Source organism: Odocoileus virginianus, chromosome 34 (genome assembly GCF_023699985.2).
Source record: "Odocoileus virginianus isolate 20LAN1187 ecotype Illinois chromosome 34, Ovbor_1.2, whole genome shotgun sequence".
Lineage (NCBI taxonomy): Eukaryota > Metazoa > Chordata > Mammalia > Artiodactyla > Cervidae > Odocoileus > Odocoileus virginianus.
Window position 1 is genome coordinate 21,285,051 of NC_069707.1, and position 13,459 is coordinate 21,298,509.

Consider the following 13,459-nt stretch of genomic DNA (forward strand, 5'->3'; position numbering starts at 1 on the left):
GTCTCTTGCTTGACAGGCAAATTCTTTACCAGTGAGCCACTAGGGAAGTCCTTTTAGTTTGTACCCCATGGGAAACAACTTTACCAACTGGAGTTCAATGTTTATGTACAGTTCTTTTTGTCTTTAGTCCTCTTCAGAGTCACTTAGATCCTCACCCTTTTTCTCCAACCCCCTTCAGTGAATTTATGCCATACATTAGTAGTAGATTCTTCTCAGTTTGCATTCCATTCTGGGACTGCTTGACCTCCTGGTTGATTATTTTTTAAGCTCGCATACATTAAGGTTTACTTTTTAATGCCACATAATTCTATGGGTTTTATCAAATGCATAGTGTTATGTATCCACGACTACATTACCATCCAGAGTAGCTTCACTGTCCTCTGCTTTACTGAGTGAGTACTATTCCCTCCCCAAACTGGTGAATTCAATCTGGTTTTCATCTTTACAGTGTTCCCTTTTTTTTTTTTCAGAATATTATATGAGTGCAATCATAACAGTAGGTAGTCTTTTGAAACTGGATCCTTTTATTTAGCAATATGAGGTAAGAGTCTTCTATGTTGTTGCATGAGTTAGTAGCTCATTCCTTTTGACTGTTGGATAATATTCCATACTGTGAATGCATCATACTTTATCCATTCATCTGCTAAAGGATATCTTGCCCCCAGTTTTTGGTGATTGTGAATGAAGTTGCTATAAACTTTCATCTCCATGTTTTTTGGCAGCTATAAATTTTCTCATCAGTTGGGTAAATACCAAAGAGGACAGTGGCTGGATGCTATGGTATGTCTATACTTAGTTTTGTAATAAACTGTCAAACTGTCTTCCAAAGTGGCCATGCCATTCTGCATTCCCATTAGCAATGATGGATTCTTGCTCTGCAACCTTGTCAGAATTTGGTGTTGTCAGGTTTTTGGATTTTAGCTGTTCTAATAAATGAGCAGTCACATCTTATCTTCATTTGCATTTCCCTAATGACAAATGGGCTTCCCAGGTGGTGCTAGTGGTAAAGAACCTGCCTGCCAATGCAGGAGATGCAGGTTTGATCCCTGGATTGGAAAGATCCTCTGCAGAAGGAAATGGCAACCCACTCCAGTATTCTTGCCTGGAGAATCCCATGGACAGAGGAGCCTGGTGAGGTTGCAAAGAGGTGGACACAACTGAAGCAACTTAGCAGCCACAATGACCAGTGATGCTGAGCATCGTTTCATAGGCTTAGATGCCCTCTGTGTATCTCCTTCATTGAAGCGCCTGTTGAGATCTTTTGCCCATCTTTTTAACTGACTGGTGTTCTTGTTTAGTTTTAAGTACTCTTTTTGTATATCTGAGTATAAGTCACTTATTAGCTATGTGATTTGCATATGTTTTCTCATAGTCTGTGTCTTGTCCTGGGACTGTGTGTTTTTACAAAGTTCTCTGGGTGATTCTGAATCTCTAGTCCAAAGCCCCAGCTCTGATTAAAACAGGAGAGCTGGATCACCTCTTCAGCTCCCTTCTCCCCTTCCTTTGCATTTCTCACTAGTCAGCCTCTCTGGGCATTGATGGCCTTATTCATAGAATATTAAGTTACCTTTGGGAGAGTAGGTATCTTTCAGTTTTCAGTTCTATGATTCCGTGATCACCTGACCTTTTGAAACCCTCCTGGAATGCTACCAGTATACAGTTAGATCTCCTTACCTTTCTAATTGCTTTCACAAAGGAAAAGAACTGCCTGATCTAGACATTGAGAGTCTTTTATTTCATTGTGGAATTTTATTACTCCCACTGCCTAAAACTCAACTGTTATGATGGCATACCAGAGTGAAATAAATCTGTCAGTAACTTTAAAATTACAATAGGACAAAAATCTACTGGATCATGTCTCAAAGGTACTGCTCACAGAAGTGGCTTCCATGTTTATCATGTATTATAAACTTTGTACACTTGTAGGCAGGTGAGAAAACAATTTGGCAGTTTAGAATTTCTTTCTATCCTTCCTCCACATAGCTAGTCCATCATTAAAAAGCAGACCCTATTTCTCTGAAAGTTGGGTTTTCTTTCCTGCAAATATGTCTCCTGAAAGGCAGAACAGAGAAACTGCAAGTTATTAGACTCACAAAGAGGAAGCGTACGGTATCCTGAAGGTTATCTATAGATGGAATACTTTTAGATATTAATTAAACCTTAGAACAGTAACACAGAAAGTATAGTGATAGTTGCTAAAATTTCCTAACAAAATTGAACTTGTGGAGGCTCTTACCCCATCACGTGGTGTTATTATAAATGTGGGATGTGGAGACCCTGTTCAACTTCAATATTAGCTCAGTGCATTATAAACTCCAACCTCAGAGTCAGAAAGCCTTGTTACTCATTTAATTTCTGTCTCTGGCCTCTGCCACTATGCCCATGTTGTCTTATCTTAATGATTTTGTGGGAGTAGCATAGCACAGACTCTGGAATTAGAGAGTTTTGAACTTCATTACTTATTAGCTGAGAGATTTTTGGCAAGTTCCTTAGCCTCCCTAAACTGTTTCCTCATGTGTATCATAATAATAACAGTGCCTACTTGAATTGCTGTGTCAAAGAAACTAATATAACCCAGAGGGTGTTTGGTGCAGTGCCTGGCGTACATTTGCTGCTACTACTGCTGGCTTCCATGAAGTTACCTAGGTATTGCACTTTGAGTGAGAAGATCAGGAGGCCAAAGACATTTCAGAAACCTGTGGAAGAGACGATATTTTAAATTATCTGGCAAAATCACCCTTCCCTTCTGAAGAGACTCAGAAATAATGGTGAGAGCATTAACAGAAAAGCCTGGAGAGAAGGATACCACTGACACTGATGGAAAGGGTCATGCCAAGCAGGAAGGAGTGGGGAACTGCATCAGAGGCTGCAGAGAGATCCAGACAAGGGCTTGCCATTGGCTTAGGAGTACAGAAGGGCATCAGTGGAGGGAAAGGATAGGAGGCAAGGATTGCTGACAGGTGGCCATTCGAAAGTGAGGCGTGAAGGATGCTAAAAAAGTAGAGAGCCCATGTGGAGGCTATCCTCAAGAAGCTTGAAGGGGAAATGGGATTATAAAATGTGTCCAGAGGAGATCTGGGATTTGAGTTTTAATTTTTTTGTAAGTTGGGTTAAATTTTAAGAAGTTTGGAGAGGAGAAAGAGCAAATGGAGAGTTAAAAATGGGAGTTTGAGGAGATACAGAGTGCTGCTAATTGAAGACTTTTTTTTTTTTTTTTTTAAAGACAAGTGATATTGACAAGCTTATAGGTAGTAGGAAGGCAAGGAAGGGGAGAGTTTGTACTTGATAATCTCAGATTTCCAGGAAGTAGGAAAACGGTGGGGATTTTGAGACAGTTTGCAGAGGGGGATGAAAGGTTAGACAAGCTACCCATCAAATGAGATTGAGCTGATCAGGCAATATCCATCTTCATGAATGTCTTCATTTGTGGGAGTTTTCCCAGTATTTCTCAACAGAATATGGGCATATCACAATCAGGTGGTTGAATCTGACCTTGTGTTTTTAATAATTTTTTGTGGTTTTAAAGCTTTTCAAAGTTAAAAAAAAAAGAATGAATTCCCCCTATACCCTTGGCATGGATTCACCAATTGTGAACATTTTTCCACATTTGCTTTATCACTTTCATATATAATAATTATGTTGTTGAACTGTTTGAGAGTTAGACTTTATGACTGCCTAATCTTAAACACTCCAGCATTTATCTCCTAGGAACAATGACATTCTTCATAACCACATAACAATGATTACACTCAAGAAGTTTAACATATTCACAGTACAGTTATTTAATGAATATCCATATCTAAGTTTCTTCAAATATCTTTATAACTTAAAAAAATCAAGAATTTTTAGATCCAAGTGTTGCATTCAGTGTAGTGTTTTTCATCTCATTTAATCTGGAAAAGTTTTTAAGCCTTACTCTGTCTTTCATAACATTGATTTTTTTGAAGCATACAGTCTAGTCGTTTATTTTTGAAGATCCATCAATTTTGGTTTGTCTGTTTTTCTCATTGTAAAACTTGAGTCTTGTGTTTTTAGCAAGAATGCTATGTAAGTGATGTGTTTTTATCCAGTGTGTTTCATCAAGAGGCCCACTCAGCTTGTTCTATTATTGGTGATACTAAATTTGATAACTTGAGTTGGTATCTGTTAGGTTCCTTTGCTGAAAAGTTACTGTTTTTACCCTTTAAATGAAGAAGTAATTTGTAGAGAGAGAGATGCTTGGAAACTATGTAGACTATGGAAATATCCTGTTTTTAAATTTTTACTCACTAGGTAAAGGTGTAGGAGTTTATGGGTTAAAGCAGAAGCTTAGGAGTCACTTTGGGGACATTCTGGGAGGAGGAGGAAAATATATCTTCTGATGATGTTGTTGTTTAGTTGCAAAGTCGTGTCTGACTCTTTTGAGTCACCATGAATTGAAGCCTGCCAGTCTCCTCTGTCTGTGGGATTTCCCAGGCAAAAATATTGGAGTGGGTTGCCATTTCCTTCCTCAGGGGATCGTCCCCACCCAGAGCCTGAACTCGCATCTCCTGCATTGGCAGGTGGATTCTTTACCACTGAGCCACCTGGGAAGCACATGTAATTACTGGTGAAGTTCAAGGACTAAGTTCAAGGGATCAGACTGCTAATTCTGAAAAGGAAAATTTTAAATAAGATGGACAGTAAAGAATATGATGAAGCAGTTATGCAATTAATGCAAGGCAGTTCATTGTTGTAATTTTTAAGTGTTTTTTAAAAGTTTCAATGAAAAGTATATGATAGATTTAAAGTGAAATAAATATATGGGCCCCCAGTTCAGTCTTTTGATGTTCAGTAATTCTCCTCTTTTAATCCTCTTCCTTTATGGGTCTCTGAGTCTGCATCTTTCTCAGTTCAGTTTATCCGGTTATTATCCAGATAATAAATAACTTTCTGGTTCCCTCTAGGGTGGAGATGGCCTGTTTTTCTGACTACAGAGGGACCGGTCACCCAGTTGCTCTGTATGCAAAGTAAAAACATTCAACCAACACTTTCCTGACAGCCTCATATCTTGACTTATTCTCTGGCATTGCTGTGTGTCCAGCCCCTGGGGGGGCCCTTCTCCATTCCTAAGTCTGTTATTGCTGTTGCATTTGCTTTTGGTCTTTCAAAATCCATTGAACTCTCTCCAAGACAGCTCATGTCTCTCCTCTGATGTCCTTGTTTTCAAGGAGGTCTGGAAAAGAGATAAGATAAATAGATAGAGCCATCATCCCCATATTCTTTTACTTTAAAATTAGTGGTTAGTACACGTCAATTATGAAAAGCCTCTACCACCTTCCCTATTTCTTGTGTCATCTTGCTTATTGCTGTTGAATTTTGTGATGCAATTTTAATTATAGTAAAGAGAAAAACAGAATAACTATCAATATTTGGTATTTGTATACTGCTTTTATTTCTTTGCTCCCAAGGCCATCCTTTGATCAATCATTGTCAGCTTACTTTTTTTTCATGCCACATGAAACAGGAATGAAAATTGATGCCATTGATTCTACTTTAAATCACTTCTGACTAGTTCTGGTTGCTTATTAATAAAAGGTGAAAGTTTGGGGTTGTATCTTCATTTGATGTGTGTTTTCATTTCATTTTAAAATTCACTGAATTTTTCTACTTATAACTTTAAAATTCATATCCACATTTTGTATAACTTGAATTATATTGGTACATTTTTCTATAGAAATAGAAAGCACATAGCTGCTTAAAATCAGTGGGGCATCCTTACTAACTTCTTTGAGAGCCACAACTGGCCATATTCTTCCATCTCACATACCGTCTTGGTCTTTGGTATGTAACTAAGAACCATGATTAATTTGTTGCTCTGTCCAACATGTATGTAACACAAAATCTTTGCCACATAATATAAAAAATATGGACATTTATCAGACATTGCCTTGTGAGCTTCCTATGCTCGTCAATTACCAGTCAGTTGAAGAAAGAAATGGACATTAGTCAGTGTTGCTCTGGGAAATATAAGAAGATGTTCTCATGGAGGCATGTTTAAGGAAGTGATACCTGGTTGGAGAAGTCACTGCAAATATCGACAAGAGTAGGGAAGGGGGAAGAAATCCCATGAGCCAAGAATTACAGTCTCTCAAAAAAGAGAAGTGACTTAAAGGTTGAGAGGGAGTAGCATATGGCCAGTGAGAGGTTGTCTGGCCAGAAGCCACGGGCCTCAGAAGAACTATGTTTATATGGATTTGAGGGTTATATTTCATTTAGAGAAAATTAAATCTAGCAGCACCTATTGAATATTTGTTAAGTTGAATTTACTAGAAGATGGAGTTGTTATGATTTAAATGTTAAACGTAATGCAAACTGTGTAATGAAAGAACAATGGATTAGGAGTCAGAGGATCTGAGTTTCATCTCTGTCGCCTAAATCCTCCAGGTGAGAAAATGAATTGATAAAGTACAAGGCAGTACTAATGAAAAAGTCAACAAAAGCAGAAGGTGATTTCTAATTCAAACTGCTATGGATGAAGAGAAAAACAGTCTCCTATAATTTCTTTTCTCCCCATTCCATTCAAGTAAGAATAGGAACATTTCTTTTAAACTTTGCTGAGTTCAATGTACATCTATAACAAAATCTAGCTATTTTAAGTGTATCATTTGGGGAGGTATGATATATATATATTCAGGTAATAATCTTACTGATCAAGATATAGAACATTCCTATCCTACAAAGTTCTTTCATGTTCCTCCTCCATCCACTCTGGGAAACCATTGGTCTGCTTTTTGTCACTGTTAGACTTTCTACCTAAAATTTCATATAAATGGAATCATATAGTATGTATATCTTTTATATGTGTAGCTTCTTTTACTCAGCATAATGTTTTTTTAGATTTACTTATGAGGTGATCATCTGTTTGCTCATTTTCCTACTGACATTGGGGTTGTCTTCAGTTTGGGGCTAACACAAATATTTGTGTATAAGTCTGTGTAGACATATTATTAATTCTCTTGGATAAATACCTAGGAATAGGATTTCAGGGTCAAGTAGTAAATTCATGTTTAATGTTAAATGAAACTCAAAACAGTTTTCCAGAGTGGTTGTACCGTTTTATATTCCCACCAACAATGTCTGAGAATTCTAGTTTTCTTGCTTATTGGCAGCACTTGATATTGTTAGTCTTCTAAGCTTTAGCCATTCCAGTTGGTATGTATGATATTTCACAATGGTTTTAATTTACACTAGTCATGGAGGAAATGATGTCAAGTATCATTTATATGCTGATTGGCCATTCATATATCTTCTTTGGTGAAGTGTGTGTTTAAGTGTGGAGCCAGTGATAAAAACCCATCTGCCAATGCAGGGGACATAAGAGAGACAGTTTCGATCCCTGGGTTGGGAAATCCCCTGGAGGAGGGCATGGCAACCCACTCCAGTATTCTTGGCCAGAGAATCCCATGAACAGAGGAGCTCCCATAGGGTTGCAAAGAGTCGGCCATGACTAAAGCGACTTGCATGCATGCCCAGTTTTATTATATTGTTTATCTTTGTATTGTATGAGTTCTTCAAATACTCTAAGTTCTGTATGATGTTAAGTGTAAGTTTTTTTCTCCATACAGATAACCAGTTCCCATATCATTTCTCTTTTTACAGAGGAATTATGTTGTATCTCTGTCCAAAATCAATAGACCATATACATATAGGTCTATTTCTGGACTCAATGTATAGTTACATTTATCCTTATGCCATCCAGACTTAATTATTGTAGCTTTGTAGTAGGCCTTAAAATCAGATAGTGTAAGTCTTCCAACTTTATTCTGCTTTTTCATTTTCACTCTTGTAGGTTCATTCCCATGTAAAGTTTAAAGTCAGCTTGTCAATTTCCACAACAAAGGTACTGTGATTTTGCATATTTTAAGAGGGTTGAAAGATGAATTCTCAAAATAGATATCTATATCCTAATCCTGGAAGCTGTGAATGTTACCTTATTTGGGGGAAAAATAGGAGGGTGTCTTTGCAGATGTAATAATTTAAAGATCTTGAGATGAAGAGAGATCATCCTGGCTTATTCATGTGCATCCTACATCCACTGATAAGTATTCTTATAGGATAGACACACACGGGATAAAACACAGGATACTCACAGAGGAGAAGGCAATGCGAAAACAGATGCACAGACTGGAGTGATGTGGCCAGAAGCCAAGGAAGCCAGAGAATGCCAGCTGCTACCAAAATCTGGAAGAGGCGAGGGACGGATTCACATCTAGAGCCACTAGAGGGAGTGAAGCCTCGCTGACACCTTGATTTCGGACTTCTGGCCTCCAGCACTGTGAGAGAATACATTTCTCATTTTAGCAACAAATTTGTGATAGTTTATTGTAGCACCCATAGGAAACAAATACATCTATTATCAGTTTGAGGAACTTCCCTTCTTTTTCTGAGCTTTTTTTTGCCCCACAAAAATGGGTTTTGGATTTTTTCAAATACCTTTTCTGCATCAATTGAAAAATATTTTTTCCTGCTGTTTTGTTACTGTGGTCATGATCTATATAGACTCTCTGCTCTCATGACATTAGTTGTAGTATGATCAAAGCTGTTACTCCAGTAACACCTATTTGTGAAAGTGTTGGGTATTGACACGCTGTTTCGAACTGTAAATATGTCAGCATAGATCTTTTAGCTTTATGTTTGCTAAAGACATTTTAGGAAGTCATTGAAGAATCAGAATAAAACTGTATCTCAAAATACTGAGAGACAAATGGTGATTGTAAGATTTATCCTGAATAGTTCTCTATAAAAGGGACCACACTGGTGACCCACTGGTTCAGTTTGGGTATAAACTGAGATAAATTTAGTTAGCTTCCATAGCGCTTCCAAAATGAAGGAATTTGATATTGAAATACTATATATCATGGCTGAAAATGGCATACATTTGGTAATGCTGGCCTGAGCTGGTATACGCTTTGTATAAGCATCGCTTCCTTATACGAAGAATGTTCTTTTTACTTTAACATAGTCTCGCTCTTTTTTGTTTTAAACTTCATACTGACTTGAGTTTACAGCCTCTGCTCTAGAAGTTTTCTTGGGGCACATTGTGATGCCAAGGCATGTGTCATTCAGGGAAAACCTAGAGAAAAGGAGGGTATCACAGTTGCCAGCTCACAATATTCATGTTCAAAGAGAACTTTGTGGAAATAACCAAAAGAGAAAAAAGGATTTTTCATATATTTCATTACTAACAAGAGAGACAAGCTGATCAATTGACTTGGGGATAAAGATGGGACAAAGAAGCACGAAAGTAAATAAATAAGAACCCTAGACCACACAAAGAAAAGAAAGCAAAAAACAAAACAAAATCCCTCACCTATAGCAACCAAAGAAAGAAGTACAACCTTATGATGTAAAATGTGAGAAGTGATGGCAAAGCAAAGATACCAAATACTTTGTGATAGATGTGTGGTGTCTATCCTTCCACTCTCCTGCAAAACATACTGAGGAAAAAGATGATCAAAGTCTGAGAATTTTCACAGACATCCTCCAATTGGGAAAGTGGCTTCCTTGTGACAAAACATCAGGGAAACTTTACAGACCACTGTTGGATCTTGCCCAAAGCAAGAAAGTTTGCCACCCTCTGGAGTACTGTGCTGAATTGGGCAAATGAATTGATGCTTATAGACATGGAATATTTCCTTAAGTGGCTTGAAAATGGGCTGGTGAGGACTTAAAGGAGCCTCAGAAGTGATGGCTGACTTTCCCACAGAAGACTCTGTATTCACCTTCAATCTGAGTTCCGCAGTCCCCTGTCTTCCTGAAACCCTCAGGTCCCAGAAATGATGGATAGAAATAACGCTCAGCCCTAAAACTGAAGCTCTGGATAGGGAAGACAAACACATCTCAGGTGAAGAGGAAAGTGAACCAGGAATTCACTCTGTTAGTGCAAACACAAGGTCTGTTGTTAACTTTTAAGGATAAGCAAGATAAAAGATATGACATGGCTGTTATGTAAACATGTTCTAAATGGGAAGCAAGGGAAATAGTGTGCAGGAGATGAAGAAGCAAGACTGGAAGAAAACACAACCAAGGAACAGAAATTTATATTCCTTATATATGTTTGACTCACCAGAGAAAAAGAGTATGATTTCATGAAGTAGCTCAAGGATAAGACAAGAATGTGATGAAAAAGGAAATTGCATAACTAAGAAAATCAATTTTTCAAAAGAACATGATTTTAAAATCCAATAAGCTAGAAAAACCAAAGACCAGAATTGTTTAGAGAATCAGAATGAATGCAAATCAAAAGATGGATATAGAAAATAAAAATCAAATATAAGACTAACGGGTGACTCTGAAGTAGAAAAGCCAACTAGTGAAAGATAAATTTATTCTGATATATAATATGAATGAGATACTACACTAAGAAGAATGAAATCTGTAAGTTGAAAGATCATACTATATATTGGGGGAAAATTGATACAGAAAAATTGACACTAAGATATAGCCCAATTAAGGATATACAGCTGCTTTAATGATAATTCTTTTCTTTTTCCAAGCAGAAAAATCAAATCACTTCCCAGGGAAAATCACACAGGATTCAGCTCTCTCCACAGAAATATATAATGTCAAAAATCAGTGAAGTATCTTCTCTTCAACCATCCTCTGTTTTTTTCAGTCTTTTAACTTTATTGAGGCTTTCAATGGTTAAGTCTCTTGGTAAATGTCACATTGCACTTGAGAATATGTGAATTATTTTCAAATATCTTTTGATATTGATTTCTAACATGATTTCACAGTGATAAGAGAACAGACTCTATATGATTTCAATATCTTTAAGCCATGATATTTTTGTACCTTGTTTTCTGTTCCTGGATATGTTCTAGTGTCTTCTGGTTTATAGTCTGTGGGAATAGAATTTATATCTTGCTGCTGTGTGAAAATTATATAAATCTTAATTATGTTGAATTGGTTCATAGTGCTTTTCAGGTCTACTATATCATCCTCCTCTTCTATCTTTTCGTTCTATTAATTTTTGAGAGTTTGATATTAAAACTCCAACTAAAAGTCTTAATTTATCTACTTAAAATGATTATAATATATTGTGGAACTATATGTAACTTTGTTCCTGTGTTTTCCAAGTCTCCTATGAATGTGTTATCATACTTTCCTAATTAAAAAAATCAGTGAAGCAATTGCCTTCTTTTTCTGTTAGGTTTTGAAGAGAGGTGTGAATCCAAAATATTTACCCTACTCTGAATTTTGGGTTTGTTTGTTTGTTTAATGTGTAGAGATAAACAGATAAAACATTAAAGTACTCTATAAGTGCTCCTTAAGAAAACAGCTTGAAAAAAGAGAGCAGTCCCTCAAGAAATAAAATAATTCAGGAACGGATATGTAGGATGAACACTGAATTCATTTAAATATAGAATTAAGAGTGAACATCTGGGAGAAGAAGATGGTCGAGCACTCGTAAATGTGCTGAGTGCTCAAAGCTGAAAGTAACACAAGCGATGGAAATCCGGAGACTGCGGAGAAGATGGATAGACGTGGACGATGTTGTTAACATCTTTCAGAGCTACGAGAGTCTGAAATACGTAGTGAACCGCCTCTCTAAGTCGTTTCACTTAATGCTTATAGCAATGTGTATCTTGCAGGGAAGAAAGCAACCGCTGGAGGTTAGCTTGTTTCTCCAATCCAAAGACCATTTTAAAATGACTTCAAGTACACCCAGTATGATTCCATAACTGTAAAATAATTTCCTTCTAATCTTTTCTGTGCCTTAGTGTCTCCAGCTGTGAGACCGGGAGGAGGAGTATTTCTCTGCCGGGAGGGGGTCGTGAGGCCTCCGTGTGTTTACCTGTGAAGTGCTTAGCACACTGCCTGAGTCAGGACGAGTGGGCACAGTTAGGCTGCCATGCTTTCCACGCGGCACGGGGAGAAGGGGTAAGTTTGGCCTATGGCAGCATATTCTCCTAGCATCTGTCGTGTTTCTCCTTTCTGATTTGGCTCCGGGCGGTTCATCCTGGTGGTGACTTGAGTGAACCATCCCCGCTACGGTGTGGGGCTCCGGGCTGGTTCGGGTCTACCTGCGCCAGCTCTGCACCTGGGCGACCTTGGCTTAGCCCCATACGGATGACTCCATCGGCCAGGCGTCTGGGCGCCGATCCTCTTCCTCCGCCCAGGCCGCCGACCCCCTGGCTCCCCAGCGGGGCCTCCTCCTGCCACGTGACGCCCCCGCCAGGGGCCCCAGCGCCCTCCTCGCGGCCGCGCCGTTCCGGCTCCCGGGCTCCGCCTGTGCGCGGCCTCGGCGCAGCCATCCTCGCGGCCGCGGAGGGCGGCAAAAGCCCACGGCATCTGCCATTTGTCATTCAGCCCGTCGGTACCGCCCCAAGCCTTGATTTAAGCCCGTGTGGGGCGGATTCTGGCCTCACTCTCCTGGAGAGCGGACGGACGGGTGGACGGACGGGGCGGCTCTCCTTGCAGCCGCTCTGACCGCGGGGCCTTGGCGCACGGGGCGCTTCCCCAGGTTGCAGTCATGGCCGCGGAGGCGGCACGCCCGAGCTGCCGCGCTTGAGTTCCGGGGGGCTCCGGACCCTGCAGGGTAGGTGGTGGGGAGGCTCGCAGCCGCGCTCGGGGCGAGTTGAGAGGGGGAACCGAGGGGCCACGGCCGGCCTGGGGCGGCGGGGCGGCAACCTTGCCGCGGAACGGGCACCGCGCCGGGCTCCGTGCCGCGCTCCAGAGGGTGTGCCGGTGCCGCCGCGCCGCGTACGTGCGGGGGTCTGGGCTCCGCGGGACCCAGCGCGAAACTCTGACAAATTGTCTCCGGGCAAGCCAGCTCGGCTCCGACGACGACTTCTTCCCCCCACCCCGGGTGTTCTTCATGCCACTTTTTGAAACGCTCGCGTGTAGTTGATCTGCGGTAAATAGACTCGGGTTTTGAAACCTGGCACTCTAACCTTGCTAAAAGGCCGGGGTGGGGTGGGGTGGGGTTGGGCCGGCGGGGCAGAAAGTCTGTTCAAAGTAATAATGTGACTTAACATGAAATATTTGCGTTTACATCCATGATGGAAAATGTGATTCGATTCATGCTTTTAGACCTATGGACCCTATCAGGTAGGCACCGAAGACGATTCTAAAATGCGGACTCTTGAAAATTTCCTAGATTAGGATAACTGATGGTGCAACTTTGGTTATTTATGCTCAGCATCAAACTTTCAGGGCAGAGCCGGGGATTTTTACTTCTTAATAAATATACTCCTGTAATTTTGATTGCTTTTTTTTCTTCTTCTTCAACAAATGTGTTACTTTTATGTTTTAGGAAACCAATAAAAATTAAAAATAGAAACACTCAGCGTAGGTCCTCCTTCTTCCAGGAATCCGTCTCTAACCCCTCCCTCCCCAGGCAGGATCGGAGGCCCCTCCTGTGAGCTTTCTGGGGCCTCACTGAGGTCCTGGTCCCTTCTGTTCTCCTACCCCCTCCCGTGTGTTAACCCATCAG

At 40.0% G+C, this 13,459-nt stretch overlaps 1 protein-coding gene across 16 annotated transcripts in view; it reads left to right on the forward strand.

The window, feature by feature from the left end:
• The window catches only part of PLAGL1 (PLAG1 like zinc finger 1), a 91,619-nt gene that overhangs the window by 26,080 nt on the left and 52,080 nt on the right, over positions 1-13,459 (forward strand). For 13 of the 16 annotated variants that reach the window (XM_070461555.1, XM_070461554.1, XM_070461550.1 and 10 more), the window contains exon 1: positions 12,216-12,562. The exons of 1 other annotated variant lie outside the window; for it this stretch is intronic. The gene's annotated coding sequence lies outside the window, so the exon portion shown is untranslated. Of the gene's footprint in view, positions 1-11,744; positions 11,905-12,215; positions 12,563-13,459 lie in introns of those variants that run through there. 2 more of the 16 variants (XM_070461549.1, XM_070461551.1) reach the window with 1 other exon arrangement.